The 23,193-nt window shown below is 38.5% G+C and overlaps 1 long non-coding RNA gene across 10 annotated transcripts in view; it reads right to left on the bottom strand.

Annotated features, from left to right (window-relative positions):
- Positions 1-22,993, bottom strand: part of LOC103462070 (uncharacterized) — a 162,591-nt gene extending 139,598 nt beyond the window's left edge. For 2 of the 10 annotated variants that reach the window (XR_014086866.1, XR_014086864.1), the window contains exons 1-4: positions 22,447-22,962; positions 21,855-21,939; positions 5,739-5,836; positions 3,308-3,409 (exon numbers count right to left, since the gene is read on the bottom strand). This is a non-coding gene — a long non-coding RNA (uncharacterized LOC103462070). Of the gene's footprint in view, positions 2,601-3,307; positions 3,410-5,722; positions 5,837-10,738; positions 10,843-20,418; positions 20,498-21,854; positions 21,940-22,446 lie in introns of all 10 variants that reach the window. The other 8 variants (XR_014086872.1, XR_014086870.1, XR_014086867.1 and 5 more) reach the window with 8 other exon arrangements.
- Positions 22,994-23,193: the final 200 nt, after the last annotated feature.

The following is a 23,193-nucleotide window of genomic DNA, read 5'->3' as shown; positions in this document are numbered from 1 at the left end:
AAATCTACATCAGTTATCCAAATACACTTGCACTGCAGGAAATGAGGGGTAGAAAATTCAACTCGCATAATTCAAATATGTGACAACTTGATTTTGAACAAAATACACTAAATTTATTTATGCCGAGTCAGATTCAAGAAGGAACACTGCACTGTAATTAAAATTTCTTATGTGGTCTAAAGCTCATGCAATCCTACCAGCAACCTACAGTTCAAAATACCATCTCTCCATTTACTTTTTAGTGTAGCTTCTCATTTCTCTTCACAACTTTGATTATCTGCCAGCAAAAAAGTGCTGAGCAGGAACCAGAAAATATTTTTGAGGTTGTGTGACTCGAAGACAAAAAAGTTTTAGAGCAGCAAAAAAAAAAAAAAAAAGAAAAAAAAATCAAGATACTTTTTACAACCTTGGACTTACAGAAATACATTATGGACGTAGATGATTGTTACTTTTTTTATATCTATAACTTTCTATCATAGATGGAACCATTAGATGGGCAAGTGCAGGCTGCACATTTATAGTAACGTCATAAAACAAGAGTAAAAAAAAAAATGTATAGCTCAAGTTTAGAAATTACAGCAACTGGAGCCAGACTTGAATCTTCAGCTTTTATGTGTTCATGTTGTCGCTTACTTTGCTCAAACATAAAAAAATAAAATTAAAAAAAAACATTTTCAGGCACCAGGGGGCTCGGTGATACAGCGGTTGCATGTATCACCAAGGCTACAGTCCACAATGCTGCCGTCACAGGTTCGATTCCCAAGTCTGGGCCATTTACTGTCAACTACTAACAAATAATGGCCACTAATGGCAAGAAAGTAAAAAGACAAATAATTAAAACCAGTAATTCTTAGGTCAGGGTAGACATGCAACACTGCCTCTGCTGTCACAAATTAACCTATTTCACCTTCTACGTATTGCAGTTTTAAAGGGCTGTAATTCCTCTGGAAAAAAACATAAAAACACGCAAACTAACTGATGGACATTTTAAAAGATTCTCAATATTTCTAGGCTTAGCGGTAAATAGAGAAGGACCATGACAGAGGGGAAGCACACACCTCATCAGGATAAGGTGAAGTCAATGGAAGCATTTTTTTTAGCACTGTGCAGGCAGCAAGTGCATTCTTGCACGCAGACACAAGCTGATGCAGCCCACAAACACACACAGACTGTTTAAAATAACTGGAGCCCATTGAGAGGAATAAAAATATCCCCAGTCAACGTGGTTTATTTCTGCCATCAGGCAGCCTCGGCAAAAACCTCCTCATCAATATTCCTGACAGATCTGATTTTTCACTCATTTTCTTTAAAACATATTTGTGTCGAGTGAATGACGCCACAATCAATCTCTCTGCCAATGTCAGACTCAATGACAAACCCATCCAGCATCAGGTTTTCACTGTGCCGTTACAGAGAGACACCCTGATGAATTTGTGTGCAAAAAAAGTGAGGTCAGACACAGTGCTGCTCTGTTTACCCCAATCAACTGCATTAATTTCATTTTAAATAAGAAATGATGACAAAACCTAGAGCTGCGCACTTCAGCTAAATCTTAATTTAGTGCACTTCTAATACCACTAAAAGCTTAGGTGATGCCCTCATAGCATGAGCGACGGCTCAGAGGACTTCTTAGGCAGGTTACCCTTAAGCCAGCCTGAGATGCCAGATGTTTATGCTAAAATGTCTCCCATAGATACCAACTTCATCTCATTTATCTGCCATATGCTCAGACGTCTGTGTCTGAGAAATGTATTATCCATTTTCTGCAGTTAAATGAGCCTTTCAAAGTGAATGTACTCGATGTATTCAAGATGCAGAACAATGAATCTTTGCATGCTCTTCCAGGAAACAAAAACTACGGAGCAGAATAGAATACATAGAATAAACTTTTCAGGAACTGCAGTTTCAAATTGCCTGGGCCATTTGCCTGTACAATCCGATTCCAATTACTCCTGCTGTAATTGAAATCATTGAAAACATGTAAATGGTATTGGAAATTTGACCATATTGCTGAATAAGATGTTTGATGACTTAAAATAGTTTTCCTACTAGCACATCTACAGTTGTGTGGTACAGAACCACTGGACAAATCATGTCATAGGCTTGATGGCTACTTTAATATTTAATATGTTTACAGCATCCTCACAGTCAGTTCTGATGGAAGACATCTTTACTTTTTCCAAAGAAAGATTCAGTGAAACACTGAAAGAAGAACTGGATTTTGTTTTTGTATAGTGATAAAAAAATAGTATTTGTTTATTTATTGATTAAAACACTTACATTCAGTCAATGATTTGATGTATATTTGCTTGACGATTTTGATGGCATTTCACAAAATGTGTTATTGCTCATTTCATAATACATTTCTATATTATGTTTTATGATGTAAAGCACTTGTAAACTTGCTGGTTCGAATGAAGGTTGCCTCCCTGGTGGAATGGGGAAACACAGTTTGCACGACTTTGGACACAGTTGGACAAAAGAGTGTCCAGTCCTGGTTGGACAAGTCTTCAAGCTTTTCTGGTGGATTGTTTTAGGTTTGAATCTAAAAAGTGTAGGTAATCAAGATGTCATCAAGCGGAAACCCCACCAGGCATAATCTGTCAATCACAAACAGAATCTTTGAAATTAAGGCTCCAGGTTGCATCACAAATCAGAAATATTGAATACAGTTTTCTCCAGCCCGTTTAAACTCGGAGAGAGAGAAGAAACATGTAAACAAGCTGTTAGTTAAGATACACCGAGCTGAAGCCGCTTACTCATTTACGATTTCAAAACGTTATAATTTTAAGTCAGACAGGCTTGCAAATTCAGAATTTAACATATTTCCCCAGCAACCCTCCCGACCCCACTAAGGGACAAGGGTGTAAAGAAAATGGATGGATGGATGGATTTCCCCTTGGACTAAACGTGGATTGTATTATGAAGGTTCTCTGGATTGCTACTATTAGCAATTAGGATCATTCCTTTCACAGAGATTTGAACAAATATCCACAGCTATTCATTCAGTCAGTGTCAGTGGCTGCAGGCCACAAGGGTTATAACAACATTGTTTATTTTGTTTAAGATTCTGCTTCTTCTAATCAGTCTGCTCAGAATAAGATATTACCAAGAGCCCAGCAAGAACATTTTCAATCTACTTGTAGGACACAAATAAATGCATTTAAGCTTAAATCTGAATTGTCCCTGGTTACTGAAACTACTTTGTAAACACAAATCTGCCAACACATACGCTGTAGTTGAACTGGTTTATCTTTCTGCTGACAAGTGACGATTTGGACTGGTTTTACTTTGATGTTTTGAGTACCTTGCTGCCAAACGGAGGGTGGAGTTTGTCGGCTACCTCCTTCTGATCAAGGATTGGTTCCACAGATCCAACACAAAGCAGAAATTCACATGCAGTTTAGCTCTGGGTGTTATAAAATAAGCACAAGACAGACAGTAAATGCATCAGCAAATAAAGATGTTTAATTTCATGTAAATTCTAAAAAATAAATAAAGACAGCAATAAAAATTATTATTTAAAGCCAAACATTAAAATAAGATATCCCAACATCTGTTATGGAGTTTGTAGCTCAAACTTAAAACAGCTGCTGCGTGACAAATTAACTATAAAACTGACTATGACTACTCAGATATCGGGGATTTAGAGAAGAACAGATTGTGACGCATTACTAGAAAAACTGCAATCTCTGTTTGTAATATTGAAAACACATGTGGAGACAGTTTTGTACATTTGCTTCCAACGGTGTCCTCAAAACTCTTGAAGTTTTGGGTACGCTCCCGTTGTTAACCCTAAAGCTAAACACATTTAATGATCTCAGAGAAAAAGACCCCTGCAAACAGCTGAAAGCAAATGCATCACATTTGCTATAATTAATAAACAAGAGTACATGGAGTCTTATTAATAATCTTACAAATAAAGATTTATCTCTATACTTCTGGCAAAAATAAGGTGACTGGTGCCAACACCCACCAGTATATACCAAAAACAGGTGACATTTCTACCTACAGACGTTGTAGCTTCTAACTAAAGCATTGTTGAACTTTTTTCATTTTTAATTAACTACTTAGTTTGCAGTGGATGTATGGCTAATTGACAGCAAAATCCAGTGTACTGGAGTTTCTATAGTTGTAGCTGACAACACAGTCAAACATGCAAACTCCATGTAGATGAAGCACTAACAAGAAGTCTCACTAACGTACACCTTAAATTTGTGTCCCTGTCTGGTACATTTTTGGCTCAAATGCATTCATTCTTTCTTAAGTGAAGTAACTCTAGATGCGTAGCTAGAAATTGTACTCAAGGAAGATTCATGTTACCTCAAAATAATATTAGAAGTTAAGTAAAAATTATGGTGCAGTAAAACTACTCCGAGAAGTAATTTTTTTTCCCCATTTCATTTCACTGAAACTTTTCCCGCAGGGCCTCATTCGTTCTCCACATCATCTTGACTTTAATCCAGACTCCTCCTCTAAACTGTAGTGTGCTTATTTCCTTTATCCTATCTGAAGAGTGGTTCTCTACAACAAATTTTAAAAAAAAAGAAAAAAAAGCATGCATTAAGAGGCTTAGTAGAGGCAGTGATTGAGCAGCCAAAAGGTCACTTTTGCAAATTGGGTTCATTAATCTTTGAGCGTATGGCAGCCGCAGTGGGACACTCTTCACACATGGACGCAGATTATATTGGGCAAAGAACTCATAGATTAGCCTCAAAAAATAGAAAGTCTGGGAATAATAAAGACTCTTCTGACGAAGTTGAGACGTGGTTCTCTGAAGTCCCATTGCCAGTTTCACTTATATCAGAGGGAGCTTTGCTCAGTTGTGAGAGGAGGGGGTAGAGGAGGCAGGAGTAAAGTTTGACTGAGCTGTGATTATACCATCAAAGATGATTATAGTCAGACATTCCTCTGACCCGGTGCATGACAGAATCTCTCACTTTCTCCTCTCGATTTCTGTTTTTTCTCTCCTCGCCACCTCAGATATTAACTTTGGTGCCAACTCGCTCACAAAAACACCTGCTTGGGACATGATCCTGTAGCTTATACTGCAGAGGTAGTTATCTGTTTATTCAGAGAGGACAGATTTTTCTTACATTTGAATTCAAGCTGTAGGAAAATGACTCAAGGAAAGAATTTAGACTCAGCATCAAAACCAATTGCTATACCAACATTTCATCAAAAATGTTGTCTGAAATGTACTCTTTATTCCGACAAAAATGATAGAAAAAAACCCCCCACAAAATAGACAATTAGTAATCCTCTGTAGGTTTTGTAAAATATAAAGGAGACAAATGTGTTTTTCAAGAAATAAAATCTGAATTTATTGTTTGTGGCGCAGTTCAAACTGGTGGTGAAATTGCATGTGCTAGTGTCAAACACACATTAAGGCAATGCTGGAGAACATGTCCTTACAACATCACAACACAGACATAGTGTAACATTATGTAAACATATTACTTTACTGACTTCTGTCTGTGTGCAATTGGGCCATCTACAAAAACAGTTTGAGCTGATCAATATATCATTTTTTAATGTTTACATTAAAAAGGCTGATACAGGACTGTTGTCCTTTTTAGAACAACATTTTTTCCCTTCCATTTGGGAAAGAGTCATAAGTCATAAAAAAAAAAAATCTGTCAATTAAGAACAGTTTAATCTTGAGGTTACTTGAAGCAATAATTTCTCCATTGGGTAAAGTCAAAAAGCAAATATCTGAAACCTTTAAAGAAGCTTACTCCTCCACATGAATCCTAAAACGTCCAGTCTAAAATTTCAGGCGTTGAAGTCCATTGTTCCCTCCGAGGTGAAGGTCGTTTCCGGCAGGAAGAAAACTCTGTGGAGATTTGCCACACTGGTAAGATCAACAATCAACATCCAATCAAAATGAAACAATGCCACCAACTCAACTATAAAAACTTAGAAGAAATCATACATTGATTGAAATCGTCCTCCTGAGGTGTTAATGTCATAACCAATGCATTGCATCTAGTTCGATTCAAACTGTAAACTCAACTCTGTTTTTAAAGCCTGGGGGAAACACCTGAGACGTTATCACTGATAAAAAAAAAAAATCTATTTGGACAAGCTGCGATTGGATTCATTCATCAGCAAAGTAATGGAAACGGCTTTGTACCAACAGCTAAATAGTTGCTTAACAATGACCAACCACTTTCATGTCTTTCAGTCTGGATTCATTATCAAAGTGTTCAATGACATCCATATCAAGTGCAGCATACAACACCATTAATATCGATCAGAGAGCTGGGTTGGATTTCAATAATTACTTTGACATAATGAGTTTTAGTCTGGATTACTTCTCTTATTGCAATGTAAAGATTTTTTGTTTAGTTATTGTGTTTTCATCATGTAAAGCACTTTGAATTACCTTGTTGCTGAAATGTGCTGTACAAATAAACTTGATGATGATGAAGCCCGATGATGCTCTGTTTTAATTTACTTTCTAATTTCTGATACGTCAATATATTGGATTAGAAATATAAAGAAATATAATGGTTGAAATGCTGCATTCCTATGTTTTTAGTTTATAACAAAATGAAAAGAAGATGTATTTTGCTGGGATTACTTTAAAAGGTCACTTTCCATCACAAGCACCCTTATCTGCTGTCATAATTCACTGCCATGTCACTGCAGCAAACCTGTGTGGACAAACTGAGGTCACTTTAATTTGGTAAGTAGGTGTGAGTTTATAGATGTCGTGTGTGCTTACATCACTTTTCTGTCATTTAATATGCTGGTTGTTTGCTTGGACTCAATATCAACGATGTATCTGCAGGAGGAGTAACGGGACTCCTTCAGATTCAGAGTTTTGTGCAGAGGAATTTTTTAATTATATCAATACTTAAAGCATTGCAATAAAATGCCATTACGTCCAACACTCAAACATATGATTAAGTAAATTAAAACCCATTCATATTGATAAATTCCATTTTATTAATCTTTGTTTTGACAAAACATCTCAGAAGTCCAGATGTCGCCGTGCGTTCTCAGTCTCTCCTCTGCCATTAGGGTGCTTATCAATAATTTATGTTGCATAAATGAGTTATCAGCTCTTTCTCCTTCTCTCAGTTCTTTTCTTCACTTATGTTATGGCTGGTTGCACTGGCCAAGGGTCCAATAAAAATTTATAACCTGTTCTGCAGCTCTAAAGCTCCAAATTGGTAATAAAGCCTTCGTTTTGTTGCTTGTGGTTCTGCTTTTGTTAGAATTGACTTGTCAAATCCTGAAGCCGCATTTCAGCAGGTCTCAATGCACATATTGAAACATGAGATTCACACTGATTAGTTATAGAAAGGTGACTATATGTAAAAAAAAAAATTATAATAATTAAAGAGTCTGTTGGAGTCTAATGAAACTAGACTCATAAAGACTTCCCATAATAATCAGCAAGGCTGCAGATTGGATTTGATGCTTCTCTGCCTCCCACATACAGTACAACGCACATAACGCGCATTCCCATCCAAAATTAGTATTTCATATTCTATCCACTGGGTGTGTAATGACGGCCGTTATTAAAGTGGGTAATTGTCTTACAGTGGTGCCGTGTTATTGGATCTGGGGGCAGTTCTGCAGACAGTCAGAGGCAGCTGGATGTAAAGTCGCTGAGCGGTGAAATAGGGAGCAGCACTGAGCACACACACGGATGATGGTATCAGGATCAAAGAGAAATGCTAGCATTGTGCAGTCTGACCCCCGTGAATGGCACTCAGCCCACCTGTTACCTTATCCCCCATGAGACTCTTGCTAACTCAGTCCCTTTGCCTCCTGGAACCAGACACTCAGCTCAGAGGAAAATCTGATAAAGACTGCATGGCGAGATTCAGTCATCAAAGGTTTCAGACAGAGCGGCTCTAAGACGGTTTACCTCGGAACAAACTGGGCCCTTTGACTACAGCAAAAAGTTTGGAACAGAATGCATCCATAAAAGGACATTTGAAGATTAATGGACAATTCTGTCTGAGTCAGCAGTAACAGAGTGTTTGCATCGTTTTTTTTTTGTTTTTCCCCCCCCAATCTTAAATATACATCCTCTATTTTAGGTTGACTGAACCTAAAGAACCATGAGAAGCATTTTAGCTGGTGGCATAATTAAAACAGTGAGTGAATAATACAACAGAAGTCAATATGATGTGAATGATGCTATAACATTTTATAAGGCAATATCTACCATCATAGAAATATCCAACTGCATTTAATCATCATCGCTGTTGGTAATTGAAGCTATAAGGACGCTGATTGTTTCCATGAAAGAAGAAAACTCTGGGAAGGGTGGAGGGATGAGCTCTAATTATCCAGCAGTGACCCCTGACGTAAACAAACGGTCACAGTCTGACATCACCTTTCACTGCCCCTCTGGATAAACAACAACAAACCCAACCTCCGTCACACCGTCACACACTCTTAGTTAATGCCCGCCACACAAACAGCATTGATCCAGATCCTGTCCAGCTGTGCACAGCAGGAGACTGAGCTGGCAGGAGGAGAAGGAGGACAATCCCTAACGCCCTGCGGTCTGCGCTCCGGCCAGCCAGCTGGTGTCATTGGAGACTTGGACCATAAAGGTGATTTCTGAGAAGAGGCTGTAGGTTGCAGCAGCTCTTTTCAGGGTGGTTATTTTATCAGCAGGGGGTTTTCTCAAAGACTGCATGAACAAATTGTTCTGTGGACTGGTCCCCTTCAAACTATAGCTACATATAACCTTTCTAATTAGACCCATCATGCTGTTGTTAGGGGTCAGTGAGGCCAGTAATCCAGCGGGGAGTCTGACGGTGTCACATTTTCACTTTTAGAGCAGAAGGATAGAATTTGCTCTGCTTCTCCAGATTTAGCAGGCGTTTTTTTTAAACACTCCTTTCTTTTAAGTTAGAAAACCTACAGTATGTGCCCATAGGAGGAAAATACTACATCCAGCAAGTACTGCGGTTTTCAAACATATAACTCACAGGAATGTGTTTAATTATTTCAAGCCAAAAACCACTGTGTGGATTAGTTTTGCCTGCTTGTGAAGTTAAATATGACCTGTAAAAACATCATGCTGTTTTTTTTTTTTTTTGCTAAAGCACAGTGGCACACTTCTTCGAGTATTTACATAGTGACTTGAAAAGCCGAGCTATTTCCTCTTTTGCCAGACCAAAGGCAGCCAAGACATGAAAAAACAGGTCTTTCAGTCCATCCTGTGGGAATTGTTTTTCCTTTTGCCAGCCACCACATGCATTTTACAACTACTCGGTCAAAGCCAGGATTTCCCTTTAGTAAAAGTAAAAGAGGGGCTTTATTTGACTGCTGTCTTAATTTATGCAAAGTCTTAAAGGAGCAAGAGGAGGGACAAACAGGGGGTGACTAAAAAAAATCTGTACTTGAGATTAGGGTGTAGGATTAATAAGGAGGGGGCTCTGAAGACGTTTTTGCCCTCCTTGTAAAGTTCTTCTGTTTTTTTAATTAGCCCACTTTAAATGGTTTAGATCATGAAACGACTTAAAATCTTGCAAAGATAACCTAAATAAACGCTAAATGCAGCATTGAGATGATGCTTTCCTTTATTAAGGGACAAAAGTTATCAAAATTGAAGGCCTTATTTGAAAAAAAGTAATTGCCCCCTAACCCTAATAACTGGTTGCGTCATCCTTGGCAGCAACAACCATCATCAGATCTTTGTTTTAACTGACAATAAATCTTTTACATTGCTAAGAGGAGCTTTGGTCCACTCTTTTTTGCAAAATTTTTCAACATAACACTGGAAGGTTTTCTGAGTACTAATAGCATTAAGCTTGCCTAAGGTCATGCCACAGCAGCAATTCACTCAGATTCAAGTCTGGACTTTGACTGGGCCATGCCAAACTGGCTTTTTACCCAGGAGCAGTGGACCTCTAGATGTGTTTTGGAGCAACTCAGCCCCCGATGTTACACTACCACTATCATGGTTGACTGTCAGTATATTTTTCCTCTGAAATGTTCTACACAAGGTGCACTCCTTTCACCACTCTTCCCAGTTTTCATCATTTGTTCTGGTGGTTCTCTGAAGTTTGAAATCCTTGGAAATAGATTTATATTTTTTTACAGACTGATGGGACATAAGTGACTTTGTTTCTGATCTGTTCTAACATTTTCTTAGGGGATGATGGGCTGCTTTTTGAGATTTTTGAGTCAACTGTATGTTATTCCATTTAGAAAGTAATGAATCATAGGTGTGGCAAGTGAAACTAGTTTGTGGAGCTAGAATAAAGAGCTAGAATAAAGAGGAATTCAGACCAAAGCATTGCATTTCCACTTTGTATAGACCACAACTGAACATTTTAAATGTAAAAAGAATTTAAAAGCATGATATGTTCACTTGCAACTTAGTCTGTGGCTTAACAAGCGGTGTGAGGGGTGAAAATGATGTCTCTCCACACAGGACCTGATTTGTTTGTATATCCTGTCAAACTGCTTTTTTAATATGTTGTCTGATTCTAAAATGTGTTCATGTGGAACATTTAAGAGGGTAAAAACATTTCACAGAAATATGTGGATATCTCAAAGACGTTATTACGCCGGAATATTGTTATATATATATATATATATATATATATATATATATATATATATATATATATATATAAATAATAATAAAAGTACACCATATGCATCAACTGGCTTAGAGGAACATTGGTCAAACATTTCCTCTGCAATTTTACAGCATCAGTCTAACACAGAGTGTGCTCCCATCTGCACCACTCACCTACGTCACATCTTTCAAGTCAACGCCGTCGTCTCTTGTCTCATGAAAGGCAGTCTATTACTGCACATTAACAGCAGAGTGAGGCAGGCAGATAAGGGAGGCTGCTGATCAAACACACAGACAAATCACCAGTGACAGAAACACACATTTGTTGCTCAGCATTTAGCTTTGATCTCCCACTCTGCCAAGAGCCAAGGAGAAGCAAATCTCAGCCTTTGAACTGGAGCTTTTCAGTCGAGGTATTTCTCTGCTCTCTTAAGGAGAAGTCTGCGAACACTTCACCGAGTCATCATATGCAATCCCACTCCACAACCGACGCAAGCAAGAAAGGCTGTGTGGATTGATGCGACGTGGGTGAAAGCAAAAACGCTCGTATCATCAACGCTAAAAACATGACACGCTTGCTGTAGCGCTGATCGTCTGAGATTTTAGGTCTCTAATGGAGATAATGGAAAGGGAAGAGACTGAAAAATGATTTTAGAGCTTCTACAGTAGCATGTTTAGTAATAAATTCCATGCTATTGAGTTGTATCAACAGGTTGGAGCTAAATCACTGAGCTCAGCTTGTTTCGCAGGCAATATGAAGCACGCACAATAATCTGATCAGCTTTAGAGCTAATCTTCTGATCTCTGATCTACACTGATCTCCGACGTGCGTTTGTTTGTGTCCCGGCAAACACATGCACAAATGTGCATGCGCCTCCCCGCAGACAGGGGAGAGTAAACTGTTTTTGCAGCATATTAATAACGGATACATGGCAGCTGTGTCTAAGCTGTCAGCCATGGATCATCTCATTTCCTGAGCAGACCAGCCCAGGCCCCCTGTGTGTTATTACAAACAGGTCAGATCATGTGACAGGAATGGGAGATTACTGCAGAAACTAATTGAGGCTGCTCCGAGTGTTCTCTGCCGGAGAACAGTGGGGTGACTGTTTGGTCAGGCGGTCTGATACTCGACCCTCCCGTGTACCCTGCAACCATAAAATGCCCATTACAAACAAAGACTCTGTCAAAGCTTAACGGACCTGGAGAGTCTGCGGCGAACTGGGTCGTTCCTTTGAGTTTTGGGGGGATTCCCCTCGTCCTGTGGACGATGTAGCATGTGTTGTTTAAAATAAATCCAGCGCATCTAGCTCAGCGTGTAACTTCATTGCATCGGCCCCATTATCCTTGAGGTCGTGCGCCTCAAACACAAACCACTCCCAGTTATGGATCCTGTTTACTCTGGCTCTACATTTTCTCTGACATGACGCTCGCTGTTGACTCCGTCCTCTTCCGCGTGTCCTGACCCAGCTGCATTATTTATGGTACATGATGCTTTGGCTGCTGTGCGCAATATCTGCCCTGGCTGTAGCTCACCAGTGTTGGCACAGAACCACTCTGTGGCTTTTATTATCTACAGTACAATAACGCTGCAGAGAGGCCAACAGCAACTGCCGCAGCCAGCAAGCTCCTCGCGCAGAAGCAACTGTCAGCTCACATTTGCTCTGAGTGGACCAGTATGGTTGTCACACAGAGCTGTTATTATGATACAGCCCAGGGTCGGGCCGGGATTCCGGGGTGAAACAAAGTGAGCTTGTGTCATCCTTTTCCGTGCTGCTCTTCTATGCATCAGCATACTGCCAGGCCTCCGCAAAGACAATTTCACATCAAGAGCTACAGAAAATCCCTTCTGACAGGTGAGACATCCAGAAAGTCACACTTATTGAAAAAAAAATCTGTTTCATGTTTGAAGAAAAAGATCGGATGATACGGAGGCACAATGTGTCCTTTTCAGCACTCGGACTCCTAAAGCCTATCTTGCCCATACATGGCACAAACGGCTACGTACACGCCAGCGCTTATAGCCAACCACAAGACCAAGGCCCTGGCTTCACAAGTAGACACTGGGGGAAGGGGCAGCAGTATTGTATTTCCACAGGACATAAGTCCCTGTGTTTGTATCTGCTGCTGGCCCCAGGCATAGCCCCGGTTCCAGGCTAGTGCCAGTGCCAAGGCAAGCACAGGCGCCGGAGCTGGCTGGACAAGTCCGATAGCACTTCTACACGTGGGAACCTGAGAGCCACTATGCTTTTAAAGCTTGGCTACTTCTGCTGCATCTCCAGTGGCATACTTAAGGCACCAATAAAGCAATAATTTTGACCACTCCTGAGTCAAGTGGCTCTCCTGTTTTAAGTAATGCACTGTGTGCGAGTCTGGTTGATTGATCAGCCTTTCTCGGACATGGCTCTGGGTTTTTGTGAGAGCTGAAATGATGCATAGCACACGGTTTATCATATGTGGAAGTTGCATATTGACTGGCAGTTTGTAAAACAACGACAACCCAGTCAGCTCGAATACCGATGTGGATAAATTTGTTGGCAACCCAGGGAAAAAAAAAAAAAAGTGTAAACAGCTTTAAAAATCAAACACATTGAAAATTTTAGAATAATCCAAACTTCGGTTTCAGGAAATTGATCTGCAAAGAAGAAAGGCCATCTGCTATACTGGATATTAGCCCTGCTTTAATTTATATTACTGTGTTATTAAATCAATCATTTTGTTTCAGTCAATTCCTGCATCTTAATAAAGGTGATTTTTCTTTTCCCGTACCAATTGCTATTAAATTAAATCAAACCAGATATTTAATTTATCTCGGTTCCATGGCTTATTTTCAGTCAGAAAAAGGCCTGAATCAAACATGGATAAAAAAATCTCCTTGCGCTGCCAAAAGAATCAATGGGTAAGGGCATTATCGATCAAAACTAATATTGACATGTATTTATTGATTATAACCCAGGAACAAACCGTGATGAGCAAACAATCTACTTCTAATGACAAAAATACAAGGGATCTGAGTAAACGGCAGTATTCAGCTTTCTTATTGTTCAGCCGATTAAGATCTCAGCGATCTTATCTTACTTTAAGTGATCATATCTGATCTAAGAAAAAGAGGGAAATATTTAATGAGCAGAACTTTTACTACCTCATGTCTGTGGAAACATCATCCCCCATCTGGATCTCAGGCCACCAGTGAGCAGGCAGATTAGCAGCCTCTCTCTTCAACTCTCACGCTCTCTTTGATGAGGCAGTCTCGGCTTGTTGCTCTTCTGAGCAGTTTGTCCGAAGAATGAGGGAAACTGTCTCTCCAATGGACTTCAATGTCTGGATGAAGCTTTTTGACTCACCCATCAATATAACAGCAGATGAATAAAAGTTACTCCCCAGGTTAAATCCCAAGAGGTTCCAAGTGCGTTACAAAGTAGTCACGTTAGGCCAAAATGATCAGAGTGGAAAAGGCCATTACCTGGTGAGGTTTGTACCTTTCTCTACTTCTCATTCTTTTCCTCTGCTTCTAACATGTTGTTGTGTCCAACTTTGACAAGCTCAACTAAACTTCATTAAGGCTTGAGACATGTTCACATAAAATGTCCAGAAAATATGTTGCATCAAACAATAACTCGGTAGAGTAAGAAGCTTGAATTAATGATATGATGATTTCAAACTATACATTTCTACAAGTTGCACTCTGTCCATGGAAGGAAAATTGTCTTGCAGTAGTTTGTCCAAGGCTCACAAGGCTTTACCTCTACGCTACACGATTGGTAAACAATACAGACACTGTAGGCTCCGATTGGAAATGAAAGTCCAGATTACCCTCAGACAAAATGAGAAGTTAAAATCTTAGCACTGCACCCACCATAAGCAGCAACTGGTTTTTTGACAAAATGTCAAGGCTGTCAAGGCTCTTTTTCCAATAGAACCGATGTAGCCTGTAAAATATTACAAGGTTGAAGCACAAAAAGAAAGAGGCATCTTTGATCATTTTTGTTTGGCAAAATCTCTCTAAATTGTCCAGAGTCCTGAGTCCTCCTTAATGTGTTAATCTGTTTAGCTCATTTTTGCTATAAATTTGAGGTCTGGTCATTTTGAAGGCAATGGGAAATTTCATATTTTGTATAATGAACCATTCATAGCTATTGTCCATTATCCTTTGCGAATACCAAGTGATGACCCATTTTCAGTGGTTTTTTCTTCGGGTTTTTTTACTGTAAAATGTCGTAATATTTCAAATCTTCCAAGAGGCAGTGCACTCTAACAAGGTTCCTGGAGCTTTGGGAAAAGAAGGAACCACATGGCATCATCCTCCATCATACTTAACAGAATGAGGTGATTTCCAAATGTTCCTTTTTTGTTTAATGCCAGTAGCATGTCAAATTTACTTATCTTACTGCAATAAGAGATTAATCAATATTAAGGAATACAACATCGTTTCCAAGGGCGTGGATGAATTTGCTCGAATGCATTAACGTTAAATTTAAATTTTATAATACTCCTGGGCTCGAAAGAGGCTGATAAAAACTAACATGAACAGAAAAGTGAGTTAAACTACATGTTGCATGCCATGCTGGTAGTTTTCAGTGCACCAGATTTCATGCTCAGTAACATCCTCTCTTGCCGACATTACTTCCATTTTATAAATTTTGTTACCGGCCTCGTTTGAGAAATCACCACAGTAACATATAAAGCAATTTTCTGAGCAGACATCCGCTAATTTCCTGCACTCCCTTTGGCTCCCCAGCCAACAGGACGGATGATGATTATGCAAACTGAAAGATCCAGACTCAGTGGGCCGAATAGCAATGTATCTGAAACATGAATCCATGTCTAGGCATGTATTACCCCACTCTGCACTCATACATTATTACAACTACACTGCACTGATTTCAACAAGCAAGTCACCTAAAGTGATTTGTTATTTCAATTCAAATAAAGTTGGTGAGGCTAAAAGCAGAAGAATTGTGCATAGATGGGAAAGGCTTAGGCTGAGATGCATTTAGTCACTTAAATGGATAAAAAAAAAGAAATTCAACAGAGGTTTCTGTGGGATCCTCCATGTCCGGTGCATTTATTTTTAAGGCAAGTCCTCCATTTGGACTCACTGGTCAATTTATCAGGCCCATCTGTTCAATTACTTGTTAACACAAAAAGCAAACCTGCCAAGACCAGAAAGCAATAAAAACTTCCTCCTGAGGTTACCAGTTAAAAAAATCTAAACTAACTAATAAACAGAGTAATACATACTCATAACAGTTTTTTTTTTGACATTTCAATAACCATAACCATCAAAATAAATCCAGGTAAGATTTTTACAATTCTGATCTTTAAAACCTGGATCAGTCCTGCCTTTTGTCAAAAACATTGTTGGCTGTGTAATGATTATTTTTCTTTCCGTTTATCATCTGTGGAGTGTAAAATAATTTATTCATCTCTACTGATCTGCTAAGTTAGCAATAAATCTCACAATATAAAAAAATACACACACAGACACGCACACAAACGAGAATGTCTTTCATCATTGGGTTCATACAAATAAACCCTTAAGCTTTGAAAAATAATTATACACACTATCGAACTGTAGAAGGTGAAGTTTAGAATGTTTTAAATTAATTATATATGCATGTCAATTAAAACATTGTTCTGTATGCCATTTAAAAATGTTTTCATTTGTCATTGACAGATGACAAATGAAGTCATCTAAATGCAAACATTTTGTATGTAAAGTTTTAAGCAAAGTGAAAGAACTGATGCAATTAACAAGTTTTCCTAACATAAAAAAATGTTTTAGTAATCGACAGTAAACTTAATTCAACTACTGTGCCTCCGTGTTTTATTCTAGGGATGCAGAAACGACTCAATTGTATGATTTAATTTATGTATGCAACCTGGACCAGTTTGCCTTCAGATGAAGCTATATTTATAAACTAAACTTAAAATAAATCGTTTTTGAGTGACAGCCGATAACATCCTCATAATTATATCAGGGGCATTTATCGTTCAATAGCAGAAGCTTAAAAGAAAAAAAGAAAAAAAAGAACCGACAACAGATGGGCTTAACGCCACTTAAGTTTCCCATCCATTACCTTCTCCAAACCCTTTTGAGCTAATTGGAGAATTAAATTATTCCATATAAGAGGCTGAACCGACACATCCACCTGCATCGTAGGTAGTGTTACACCCTTACAGCGATGCTAATGCACCACTACAGACATGTGACCCCTTTAACCATTGCTCCCGGAGGCACTTTCATTACTGCACTGCTGTGATATGAACCAGTTGGTGTTTTACAGAGATTGGTCGCATTAAAGCCAATCTGTTCACGGACGCGGATAAGCGACAGAAGCCGTTAGAGCAAATTCAGAGGTATATTTGTGATTCATTACAGAATTATCATTAACACTGGCCATTTAGCAGCACCATGAAAGGAAATACTCCCCATCATCTCCCCCCACCCCCCATTATGAACAATATTGTGATTGAGCTGATTAGTATGCCAGGGGGTAGTGAAGTGCATTTGTTTATTTACAGCTGGCTGGCTTCTGATTACTCAACGTTTGACAAGAAGCAAATTTACAGTCATGCCAATTTTCATAGAAATCATCCAGCATGATAAAAAGTAACAGGGCTTTGATGGGTTCTCTCAGGAGACTGATTGTGTCAGACTGATATCAGAGCGCTCGTTAAAAGACACATACTGCTTCTTTTGAACACATTTGATTAGGTTTGTAAATTATTTCCATTCCTTGTGGAGTTCATTTCGGGAGGCAGAATAGCTCTGCGTGTAAATGGGACGTCAGATTGCGATTTCAACCTTGCGAGCAACTACAGTGGCTTGTACGTCTTCTTCCTTTAGACCTGAAAGAAATCTTCAGGTTTGTAAGTGCTCTATAATGCTGACAAATCGTCATCAGCAAAGTGAAGGCAAAGCTCGCTGCATTAATGGAAGAATCATACAGCCTTGATGTATTATCACCAAATAGCATATGAATCAAGAAGGGAAATAGCGAGTGAATTAGCATGGAGACGGGTCTCCTCCCCCAGCCTTCCGCCAGCCTCCCATCATTCATTATGATGATCTATGGCTGCTCTTTATATCCTGACTTGATATTTCAGACTCATGTGAGGTGTGGATCATTAGGGAAAGCTTTTACCATTAATAAGCAGACGTTGTTTACATGACTAATATTCCAAAAGGCAATGAGGTTGAAGCATTTAGAGCAGGACATTCATCTTCCCCACACCAGTAAATATCATCCAGATGCTATTGATATTTGCTGGCCTGTAAGAAAATATGCCTGAAGTAGACGGACTTCCTTGCGAGAGCAACGTCGGACGAGGAAGGCGTTTGAAGAGAGGGATGAAGGCGTGTACGCCTGCAAAGAAGAACGTACTGAAAACTAGAATGACATTCAGACATATTCTAAGATTCAGTTTCCTGAGTAACATTCTTGTTATCCAAGGCTTCACCGGTGAAATTTGAACACCTAATGACACAGCTATTCTCACTTCAACTAACATATGTGCAATCTCCAAGAAACAGACATATTTGCTCTAATATTCAGAGTAAACTGGTAAAAAATAAAAAAAACAACAGGTTTAACAAAAAGAAAGTGCTGCACAGATATCAAAACAAATATCTTGTGTTGGCTAATGATGAGGTTTTAACAATGTGACCAAACATTCCCAACTTGGAAAAAAAAAAAAAAAACAATTGGAATAACGATGACCACAGATGAGGGAAAACAAGAAAAAAAAAAAAAAAACAACGGATAGATGCTTGTATCAGTTACAAAGTTGTGCAATCTGAGCCAACAAAACTGTGAAGTGTTGTAATATTTATGAATAATTTCATTTTAAAAATGTTTTTTTTGAAGGAAACTGGCTGTAATAACATGACGTTCCAAACTTAAGTGATTCATTTGACGCATGTGGTAGCAGCTTTGTCCATGCAGTGCAAGTGAAAACACACATTTGAAACCTGCAAACTCCAAACAAAGGTGTGAGCTACTGTTACTCAACAGAGTCCCAGTTACTCAACAGAGCACAAGTCACAACATCAGCCAAGCTCATCATGCGCAATGCTTGCAATTCATCTTCCACTTTCTGGACCCTCTGACTCAAATGGAGTCCCGTAAGTGTGTTGCAGCAATGAGTGAAAAGTCAGAAGAAATGGAACATAACCATTCAGACGAAGGTCACTTTGGACACATCAGATATATCCATCTAGGAGTGAAAGTAAAACTGTTACTTTAAACCATCGACGAAAACAATCAAATACGGAAGCAATGAATAAAAATCAGAAAGGCACAAAAAAAGTTATCCAAAGAATCCGAGGGCAGGATTATTGTCCGCCAATTACAGATTCTTCAAAACAGTTTGTGATTTGAGAAGCTTTCTATATCTGTGAAAAATATACATTTTTAAGTTAGGCTATGTTTTCATGCAGTGTGTTACAGATACAATAAAGTTCAAAATCATTCACACCCCTGAAAGATTTAGGTTTAGAGTAATATTTTTTTTTAATCTCTATTTCCTCTGACTGGAAGTAATAATAATGCTCTGAAATGGTCTAGTCCGAGTCCTGACTTGAGCCTCGCAAAATCTGTGGAGAGCACCATGGATTAGGTTGATGCCAAGAAGAACATCGAGCTCCTCATCAAAGACATTCTCAAAAATAAGAAGAGTTTGATTAATGTAATGCCAATAGTAGTTTTTGTCCTCGTAATTGTTGAGAAGCATTTCAATATTCTTTGATAAAATGTAAAACTGAACTGTATATTTAACTGACATCATTCAAATCATGTCAGAGTTTGGAAACTTGATGGAAAAAGGGGGAAATGTGTTGGAAAAGTTACAAAGAACAGCTACAGGGAAACGAATGCAGTTTTTACAACGATTGATCAAAATGCTGATAGATCACGTTTATAAAAGAATCTGGTTGTGCAAGTTAAAAGCACTCTATTGAAGGTTAAAGTGCATGAATCATTTGACCTTTTTACATCTTGTTAGGTTGAGCTGAGCTATCAGACAGTAGCGTCAACAATAGCTTTAAGAATTAGAAAGAGTCGTTTAGCGCAGCTCAAACTCTAATAAACCCACAGGGCTCTTTAAGTTTAACGTAATACGGTCCTCATGAAGAGATCACTGCTGCCCGTTGGCTTTGTTGTACATGTCATTGTTGAGGTTTAACGAGTCCCTAAGTTCCACAAGACAATCATATGTCTTCTCTATCTGTAACTGTATTAAATTCCAATTATGTGCTTGTTCTCTCTGTAATAGAGTAGCCCGTAGGGGAGAGAGGGGGGAAGAAAAAAAAAGACCACAACTGTAAAGTGCCAAGCAGGGACACATTTTGAATCCTAATGTTCCTGTCTTAGCCAGCACAACACTAAGATAGTTATTTCCCTCTAACCAATCGTCGGGGCTATTTTCACCCAATGGGTTATTCGTGTTAGCCTTTAGGGCCGAATCCGTGTCTCAAAACCCAACCACGAAAAGAAAGTGGCTTAACTTGTCATCCCTTTAGAGAACGATGTAATTAACAGACTCTGATGAGCAGCTCAATCTCCGCAGACAGGAGGAGATTGGCCCGATTTTGTAGAAGAGCTCCAGAGTGGGTGTAATGTTTGACTAAGAGGGAAAAAAAAGAAAAGAAAGAAAAACGCAGCAGGAAAAAGAAGAGGAGGAAACACACCTGGCGAATATGTGCAACATCCCTTGAGCTGACTCGCCCTTGGATGTGACCTTGCAAGTTTGCTTCACATATCTTACAGTTTTAAATGTGATTCATCATCATAAAAATTATTTTTTTTAAATCTATGTAAAAATAATTTTGGGTTCAACTTAAAGCTCAACCGTACCAGGATGGTCTCATGTACGACTCCAGCGGTGCAACGGAGGAGAGCAGCACATCCTCCTGCATCCCCCGAGGATTTATATCTGAAACAGATTGTGTGTTATTTCTGTCTCTACCAGTGACGTTGGCTCTCAGCATCAGGGGAACAGCTTCTCATCCTGAGTGTGCATGCTTACACAATACCTACTGTAATTGGAGACAAGCCGCGTCATCGTTATAGTACACAAGGACAACTTTTTACGTCTAAAAATTCCTACTGAACTTGTACCGTGGGGAATGAGTCATTGTTCTAATCTGCTTCACTTCAGAAATGACTATTATCCCTCCAAAACTCAAATGTTCTTTGGACGTCTCTCTTATTTCTGTTATGTTTTTCTTCACGACAGGGTTATTTTATTTTATGGTTACATTTTTCACATCTATGGAAGCAGCACAATCATTGTAGCAGAAGTCTATTTTGCTCAATCGGTTTGGACTACATTTACAAGCCGCACTACATTAGTTCTGATAAACGAGTGAGTTTTGCAGGGTTGAAACTTTTTTATGCTTAGGTTCGTCTGTTTTTTTTCCCTTTGCAGTCTGAAGATCGACTATAAAAATACATGCCTGGTTTACAACACCCAAAGTTAGGCACATCTCAACACCACACTGTCTGCCTTTCTGTATCTCTGAAGCCTCCGTTTCATTGCTATATTAAAGTCAAAAAGAGAAATATTTGTATTGAAGATACGGTATGTGGACTTTATGAGTTATAAGAAACATATGTCATCTGTATTTTCTTTATATTCTGCTTCCAAGGAGCCAGACTTTATTACAGTCCTTATGAAAGGGTCAAGAGAAATACAGTGCCTATAAAAAGTATTTGTCCCTTTGAAAGTTTGACCCTTTTATTGCTTTTACAAATCAGTCATGTAATCAGGATTTTTGGACAGACAAAACTTATATGATGTTCTACAGCATAATGACAAGTGAAAAATATGCTGCATAAAATAAGTGAATGCATAAAGATCAAAACTGGACCACATACAAATATTCATTTCCTACTCTACTTCAAGAGGTGATGAGTATTCAATGTAAGGGACTATTTATCAGAAGAGCAGAGATACAACATGGGAAGGATCGGGGCTGTGTTTAACTTGGACAGAAAAATAGTGCAGATTTATGTTAAAGTTAGAAAAAAAATATTTACAATACATACAGGATAAACTTTCATAGTCAAAATCGGTTAAATTTTACATCAACCACAGCATTTCCAATAAGTTGATGATGAAATTCTTTAAAAAATGTCCATATGTTAATACAGATCCCACACAAGTGCCAATAGTCTAGTTCTGTTTATCCAGTAACCAATCCAAGAATCAACAACAACAAAAAAGACTGTACCAGTTTTAGCACGTTTCAATGTTGTTCCCAGAAAGAAATTAAAACAATCCTTCCTACCACAGAGAAGGAGATCCAGCAGCTCTACTTCCGGTTCTTTGGGCCTCAAGCCTATTGGTAGCTCTCCATCAAATGGGGAGCTGGCCTGCATAAATACGACCAACATTAAGTCGTTTTCCTCTTAATATTAGCCAGTATCAAGTCATTATTAATACCATTTACACTTCCTTCTAATGAATAAATGAAATTATTAGCTAAAAAATAGGCATGAACATGATTACTTCACTGCTCATCGTAGCCCAATATTAGGACAAGGGTTCAAATACTCTTCATCTTAATTAATATTATAGTATTGAATGTTAAATATTGCATCATCAGATAATATACAAGCATAACAAAAATGCTAAACAAATTAGCTCAATGGTCACAGGTCAACAACCAAACATGGCATCAGCCTTAACATAGCATGCTAACGTTAGCATTAGCATGCACCAAAAAAATCTAACAGACACTCACTGGTTTGTTTTGTCTGATTTCTAAGCCAAAGAAAACTGATTCTCTTGAAGATTAGATACATCTAGAAACTGAAAGGCATACCACTAAGTGGATTACAACCAAAAACGAAAAATAAATGAATTAAAACTATTCTCACCTGCAGCAGCCGGCCCTGAACGTCCACCACACACTCTCTCAGACCAAACGTTAGCACCGCCCTACTTTTAAAAACTCAAATCCCACAAAATCTCGCAAGATTTCATGCTAGTTCAAGAGTGGTGGGCAGGATAAAATATACAATAGGAGACATAAACTCAATTATTAAAAATACCTGGGTTGTCCCAAATCACCTGGGTTACAAATATATAGGATAAACTCTAGTCTCAGAAAATATGAAAGGAATATTAAAACAATTGTATGTTTAATATTTAATAGTTTAATATTTGCTCCCTATACAATTTACTCAAATGGCTGCTCCCCTTGATATAAATTCTCATCCCTGTTGTAATCGCTACTAAATGCATCCTTCAAAAACTGACTGAAAATCTGTTCCCCTTACTCTATTAAACTATGCAGTATGGTTTTTCTGGCTGGAATGTGCTTTATTTTCTTCTAAATCTCTCCTGACAACTCCTCGCTGCTCTCTGAAAACACAGCCAGCCTTAAACATACAGAAATGTTGTGACATCAGTACTGGTTGTACCTTAATCAATCATTACTTCTTACATTCTTTTGTCCTACTAAAAATAGATTTTTTTTAGGAACTAGTAAATTAAAACAAATATTTGCAGACAAAAGCAAATTAAACATATTTTTTATAGTTATTCACTGTACACCTGGTGCATACTGGGCACTCAAAGGTGTGCTTATTGAGTCCTATGTGGCATTTGTCTGCTACCTTTAG

The sequence above is a fragment of the Poecilia reticulata genome, chromosome 3 (genome assembly GCF_904066995.2).
Source record: "Poecilia reticulata chromosome 3, P_reticulata-male-v2, whole genome shotgun sequence".
NCBI classification, from domain to species: domain Eukaryota; kingdom Metazoa; phylum Chordata; class Actinopteri; order Cyprinodontiformes; family Poeciliidae; genus Poecilia; species Poecilia reticulata.
Note: the sequence above shows the minus strand (reverse complement) of the source record. Positions and strands in the feature narration are given on the sequence as shown.